Consider the following 7500-nt stretch of genomic DNA (forward strand, 5'->3'; position numbering starts at 1 on the left):
AGAGTACTTTGCCATGGTTCAGAGTTCAAACCTCACCGTAGTTGTCTCCAGCTATCATCGTTCCCGAATCGGAGGAGGTGGGGTTGTCTTAATAAATACTATGATAGATAAAAAAATGAATTAAGACAAGTTATGAATAAAGATGGTGGATTACAATTCTCTCAAGCAAAAATTAGTTTTGCAATTGGTTAAAAGAAATTAACACTATCATCAGCTTCATCACATTTATTACTGTCGTTTATCTTAATTAGCCGATCACCATAATCAACACCATTACTACCATTGCTACTATCGTCATTAAGCACTATCATCAAACATTACCATTATCACCACCACCACCAACCCCACCATTGTTTATCACCAGCGACGCGAATATTAATATATATTCTCATATATCTACTATAGAGATAAATGAGAATATATACTAATATTCGCGTGTGTGTAAATGTATGTTTATGCATGTAAAGGCACGTACACACACACACATGTATATATATATATACATACACACATACGTATATATACATACGAATATATATATATACATGTTTGTTGCTACGTATGTATATATGTGTGTATATGCATATTCGCATATATGTATGATTGTGTATTTGCGTAGAAGCCAGTCAATAGTAAACAAACAAATTTAGCTCTACTTCCTAACGCAATTAGTACTTTATATAGCACATGAAAACTCTGTTCAAACGAACAGATACGAATGTGTGTGTGTGTGTGTGTGTGTGTGTGTGTGTGTGTGTGTGTGTGTGTGTGTGTGTGTACTCAAATACATACATGCACACACAGACACATACCTGTATGCGTACGCTTATCAAACTTTTTACGTTTCTAAATTGGTGCTTTATTATTGCATTTACTCTGTCGAGACAATATTGTTTTGTAACATTTGTGGGTTTATTTTTATCGAACTTGTTCGAATAATCATAAAACAATAAGCTTTCTTTATATTTTTCAATAAATAGTATTTTTAAAATCATTACTGCGCAAAAAGAATCTCTGGATAGAGTGCCATGCCAGACAATAGACCAAGCAATCGACTATGCATTTTCATTGTTCCGATGTCTGGAAAATAAGTACTTGTAAAGTATTGGTGTACATTTAATTGACCACATCCTTCTTCCATCTAAAATGTCATTTCATTTATGATGAAAATCAATATTGACATGAAGATAAATTTTGTAGTGGACCACAGAATCAGAAGAGTGGCATAGCAAATGCTATGTAATTGACAATACAATTTCATTCCCCTGGGGTCGAGAAAAATTGTACCAGTCAAGCACTGGGGTAGTGTCATCAACTGTTCTCAACCCTTGTGTCTGTGTTAAAAATCTTTGTTGCAACGGCCTGAGAATACCAAGAGCAACAGTTGGAATCTTTTGCGAAATTGAAATATAATTATATTCTAAATTCAAATACTGTCTGGTTCTACTTTGTCTTTAATACTTCCGGAGTGAATAATATACCAGATAAATATTAAGTTCAAATTTTGGCACAGGGCCAACAGTTTCGGGGGCGGGGGTTTAGTCGATTACATAAAGCCCTGTGCTCAGCTGGTACTTATTTCATCGCTCCCAAAAGGATGAAAGGCAAAGTCGACCTCGGCGGAATTTGAACTCAGAACGCAAAGACGGACGAAATGCCACTAAGCATTTTACCCGGTGTGCTAACGATTCCACCAGCTCGCTTCTTTATACCAGTTAAATATTAGAGTTAACATAATCTGCTTTACCAAACTCCCCACAAAAACGTTGTAATGTAACCGGAAATTTGTGTAGGTTCTCCTCCAAATTACTTCTGGGTACCCTGCTCTGCTTTTGGGTAACTTTTCTCATTGAGGTTTTGCTGTTTCATCTTTGGGTTTCTGTTGATTTCTTTTTAACCTTTGTAAACCCCAATATGTGGGTTTCTGTTTCGTTCTCATGATAGCCTCAATGCAAGGTGACCAATAAAAGAAGTAATAATAAAAGTAATTAATATTATTATTTTCTCCGGCTCTCTATCTTTTGTGTTCAATTTCCATCGACGTCAACTTTGCCTTTCATACTTTCAAGGTCGATAAAATAGCTACCAGCTGAGCACTGAGATCGATATAATCGATAAGTCTCGTACCTTAAAATATTCCAGGCCTTCACTTACAGCAGAAAAGATTATTAAGGCGACGAACATGCAGAGTCGTTATCATGCAGGACAAAAAGTGGAGACACGTGGCTTAGAGGTTAGGGTGTTGGACTCATGATCGTAAGATTGTGGTTTCGATTCCTGTGCCGGTCGATGTGTTGTGTTCTTGAGCAAAACACTTCATTTCACGTTGCTCCAATCTACTCAGCTGACAAAAATAAGTAATCCTGCGACGGACCGGTGTCTCGTCCAGGTGGGGAATATACACGCAATGAAACCGGGAAATCGGCCCTTATGAGTCGGTTTAACTCTAGAAGGTAACTTTAGCTTTACCTTTACGTAAGCCGGATAAAATACGTAGCGGCATTCCGCTCGTCTTTACGTTCTGAGTTGAAATTCCTCCGAGATCAACTCAGCCTTTCATCCTTGGGGATCGATGAAACACCGTTGTCGAAGTAATCGACTTACTTGCTCCCCTAAAAAATTTCAGGTCTTGTTCCCATAGTAGGAATTTTATCATCCCCGGCTCTCTACGTTCTGGGGTCGACTTTGTCTTTCGGGGACTACAAAATAATTACTAGTTGAGTACTAAGTTCGATGTAGTTGACTACTTCACCCCTTAAAATTGCTAGCCTAGTGTCTAAATCAGAAACTAGTCTTGTCATCCCTGCATCTGACTCGACGAGTTAATACATCCTGTCACGTGTCTGTGCATCATCTATGTGCATAAATGTGTACATCTTTGCACATATACATATATAGATATATATATACGTTATATACATAGGTAGGTAAGTAAATATATATGTACGTATAAATACATACATATATGCATTATATATATATATATATATATATATATATATATATATATATATATATATATATATATACATATATATATATATCAAACATGAATTGAAAACAGAACACAAAGGATATCGCGGTACACAAAGCTTGAAACACGTGTACCGCGATATCCTTTGTGTTCTGTTTTCAATCTATGCTTGATATATTATTTCACCTCTACCACTATCTGGCATATACAGGTGCTTTCACTTATCAAGCATTACCTCTAAACCTACAGTATATATACATATATGTATATATGTGCAGCTCAAACACGTCTAGACATGTCAATCTGTAACGTAAGTCAGTAATGCCATCAGATTTAGATTGGAAAAAATATATAACTGTCACGTCATCTTAGCACGATTAACACAATCTACTTGTCTTCTTTCTCTCTTTACTTGTCTGTATTTCTCACCCGAACTAATTTTCTCACATACATTCACTCACTCTCTCTCTCTCTCTCTCTCTCTCTCTCTCTCTCTCTCTCTCTCTCTCTCTCTCTCTCTCTCGCACACACACACACATACACGCACACTCATTCACTCAGGCACTAACATAAGAGAATATCGTACATTATTAACAAACATGTTGCATAACTGGGTACAGAAAAAGTATACAGTTGCTGCTCACATTCACATATACGTACACAGACACACACACGCATACACACACATACACACACATATATATATACACACAAATACACACACATATAAACAAATACACACGTATGGATAGTAGTATCTTACTTGTCTGAAGTGAAATGAAATGAAAGATAGTACTCAGTTACGTTAGACAGAGCTGAATAATTTATTCAAAGCCGAATCTGTGTCACTTGCTATTCGTTGTTTCTTGGCTGTGATCGTCAGGAGACTGATCTTATGCTTTTCGAAGATGTCTTATATGCCTATTGATTGGCTCTGCTAAGATCATATCGGAACCAATTTGGCGGGAATTTCCGATTCTACATAGGAACATATAGCAATGTGTAAAATGCGCATTGGATTTTTTTAAGTTTACAAATATTTTATTGAAAATTTATAAAATTAAAAAAAAATTATTGAAAATTTCTTTACAGTAATATTTTCAGATATATTGACTTTATAAAGAAATGCTTTTTATTTAGAAATTTCTATGAAGAAATCTCTCAAATGACCCTATGGTGAATATACGAATGTAAATATTTATTAAAACTAATGAAAATTGAACAGGGGGTTGTTTTATCGATTTCCGATAAAATAGTTATAATTCTGACTTGTTTTCTTATTTTTTTTCATTTTATTGGGACAAATATATGTACGCATATTTTAGTCATTTCACTGCGGCCATGCTAGAGCACCACCTTTATAGTGGAGCAAATTGACCCCAGAGCTTATTCTTTGTAAGCCTAGTACTTATTCTATCGGTCTCTTTTGCCGAACTTCGCAGGAAGAGAAATCTCACAACATGGCGTTCTGAGGCGGAAGGAATTGTGAATGAATGTGAAGTCCTTGAATGTTAGCTGGCACGAAATCAGCTAGTTCTTTGATGCGCAGGCTACTGTGGGCCAGAAGTTGGAGTGTATTGTTAAAGGATTTGATACCAAACAGCCGACTGGCTAATCTCTGGGTGGCATTTTGGATATCTGCAAGTGTGGCAGCAGCACCGTCCATATGTAAGAGAAATACCCCATTGTGGTTGTAACAAGATTGTTGCCATTACATGATGAGCAAATTTCTGTCTTTTAAGATCGTCGATCTTATGGTGCAGTTTCTGTTATGCTGTTTTATCGAGTACAATTTAGAGACATCAACCAACACACCAATTCACACACATATGCAGCAATTCCTCGCCATATCATGGTTCACCTATCGTGGTTTATTATTTAAGCTTACGTCGACTCCTCTGTGGTGTTGTTTTGCATTTATAATATAGTAAAATACATACAAATTATAAAAATCTTTAAAAATATACAGTACAGTACTGTTACTACTTCACGAATTTTTACCTATCGCAGGGGCTTTTGGAACGTAACACCTGCGGTAGTCGAGGGATTACTGTATATATACTTATATATATATATATATATATATATATATATATATATATATACGCGGGCGCATAACAAGCTTCTGCATATTCTCCACCATCCAATTACCATTCAAAATTATAGGGCAACGGAGGACGAAGGTTGAGGTTGAAGTCATTTGACAATTTGCTTCTCACTTGGATCGAAACAGTAATCATGTGCTTTCGAAGTAAAGTTGATTTTCTTTTTTAACTTTATGACTACATTTGCAACCATCTTATTTGCGTATAAATGTAAGCGTGGCAGAGGTTGTGTGTGTATGTAATAATAGACATAGATTTAATTTGCTATAAATAGAGATGTATCTATAAATACGTGCTTACGAATTGTCACGTTTTTGTATGTGAAACGTGGAATATTTAGTAAAATGATAACGACAGATATATAAGACATGTGTGTGTGTGTGTGTGTGTGTGTGCGTGTGTGTGTGTGTGTGTGTGTGTGTGTGTGTGTGTGTTTGTGCGTCGATAAAAGGAGTGGAAGGTAGAAAGAAAAGAAAAGGAGATAAGAACAAAAATAAGGACAGGTAATAAGTAAAACAATTTGATTGAAAAGGTGAAAGAAAGCGATAGGGGGAGTCCAACAAACAGACACACTGATAGACTGACAGCGCAATCGTCATTTCACAACAAATTACTTTAATACTTAAGCTCAACCAGTGTGACGGTACTTAATTACTGGTATTAAATTAATTTCAATTTTAAATTTGATTTTTTTTGCTTTTGTTTTAGTAGCTACTTCGCCTCACATTGAACTCCAAACAGTGTCTTTGGAATTTATGCGTTTTACATTCTAGAGAATTGTAACTCTGTTTTCGTCCTATAATGCCACACCCTTCCCCAACCCACACCAGATCTCGCAAGCCTACTCTAGTTAATAAGAGATACTACAGCAGCAGCAAGTGAAGTAGCAACGGAAGCAGCAACAGTAGTAGCAGCAACAGCAGCATTAACGGCTGCAACAGGATGCAACAGCTGCAATAGCAGCAGGTGCACTAACAGCAGCTATAATATGCAGCTTCAGCAGAAGGCACATCGGACACCACAATGGAATCAGGAGCCGAAATGCACAGCAACACCACCACCGTCCTTACAGGATATGGAGCTTTGTATGTTCATTGAGATTGCAAGAAATAGCAGCAAAAATCTACTCCGTATCATACATTCCGTATTAAAATAACACTTTGACAAATGTGGTCCACTGTTGCCATCTCCAGGACCCGAATGTTTTGCTTGAAATAGCAACCCGGTCTCCCTCAAATAGCTTCCTACTAATTTAAATGTGAAAAGATAGATTAAATAATGTAGTCCTACGTACACCTGAAAAAGAAAAGTAATGCTGGATTGTCACGACCGGCATGCTTTTGATCTAAGACCTGTTTATTCACGATAAATCTGGGTTTAAACAGCAACTACAGAAGTAGTAGCAAGCATGGAGAAACAGGATGGTAGAAATGGTAGAAATGTAAGATGCCCAGATAGTCGCACAGCATGCCATACACCGGACCATTACATGGTGGTATTGTTTATTTGAATCAATGGATCTATAGGTTATGTAAGTTATATATAACCATTTGAACACAGGTTTGCTGAATCAGGGCTTATATGGGAGCTAAACAACACCCTCACTATTAACAATAACAGCACAACATCAACAAGAGCAACATCAAAATTAGCAGCAAGAACACGAACAACAAACTAACAATGGGAACTTCCATGCCAGCCTTTCACAGTGTTTTAGCGCCTGAGCAGAATCTACGTGAAGAATTGCGCAAATTCTTCTCATGTCCACCCAGTCGCTTGTATAAAGAAGAGCATATTGACTAACGCGGTCCGTGTGGAAGTGGGGATGATACTGATTCTAGGGAAAAGACGGAACAGTCACGGTTGGAACGCTTCCAATATGGTTCTAATCGATTTTATTGGAGCATCCTCGGTTCGGGATAACATCTACTGATATATTAGCGCCACCAACCAGGATTGTCTAACATGCGCAGCGGTTCAATGTCCGTGAGTTTTAAACTGGATGTGAACTCAAACTCGAACAGCTTTTGTTGCATCTGGGATGAATCTTCCTTTGATGAGGAAATGTCGGTAGTTCCACAGTGTCTGGTGGACAGGGTGACAAAAGTCGTTTGGTGGACAAGATTGAAAGGCTTACTGAAAGACACTTTCTTTTCAGGCGAAACCCCCTTTAACTATGCCCTAGGGAAGAGCATAGAAGGTCCAGTCTTGTTACTCTGACACACGTTTATCATTTGTAGAATGGTGGATGAGAGGGACGAGAATGTCCCAAGTCATACTCTCAGTATGGGCCTGTATAGCGTAGATAAAATCTGAGAGAGGAGTCAGTTGCCCTTTGTGGCCAGAACCATATTGAATCAGCGAGTTTCTTTGGTTGGCTTTCGGTGGTTGACTTCCTATCAAAATGATCAAAGGTCCTTC

General features: G+C 37.5%; 1 protein-coding gene across 1 annotated transcript in view; it reads left to right on the plus strand.

The window, feature by feature from the left end:
- The window catches only part of LOC106874403 (uncharacterized), a 91295-nt gene that overhangs the window by 11823 nt on the left and 71972 nt on the right, over positions 1 to 7500 (plus strand). The gene's annotated exons all lie outside the window — the stretch shown is intronic.

The sequence above is a fragment of the Octopus bimaculoides genome, chromosome 13 (genome assembly GCF_046866305.1).
Source record: "Octopus bimaculoides isolate indiv1 chromosome 13, ASM4686630v1, whole genome shotgun sequence".
Lineage (NCBI taxonomy): Eukaryota > Metazoa > Mollusca > Cephalopoda > Octopoda > Octopodidae > Octopus > Octopus bimaculoides.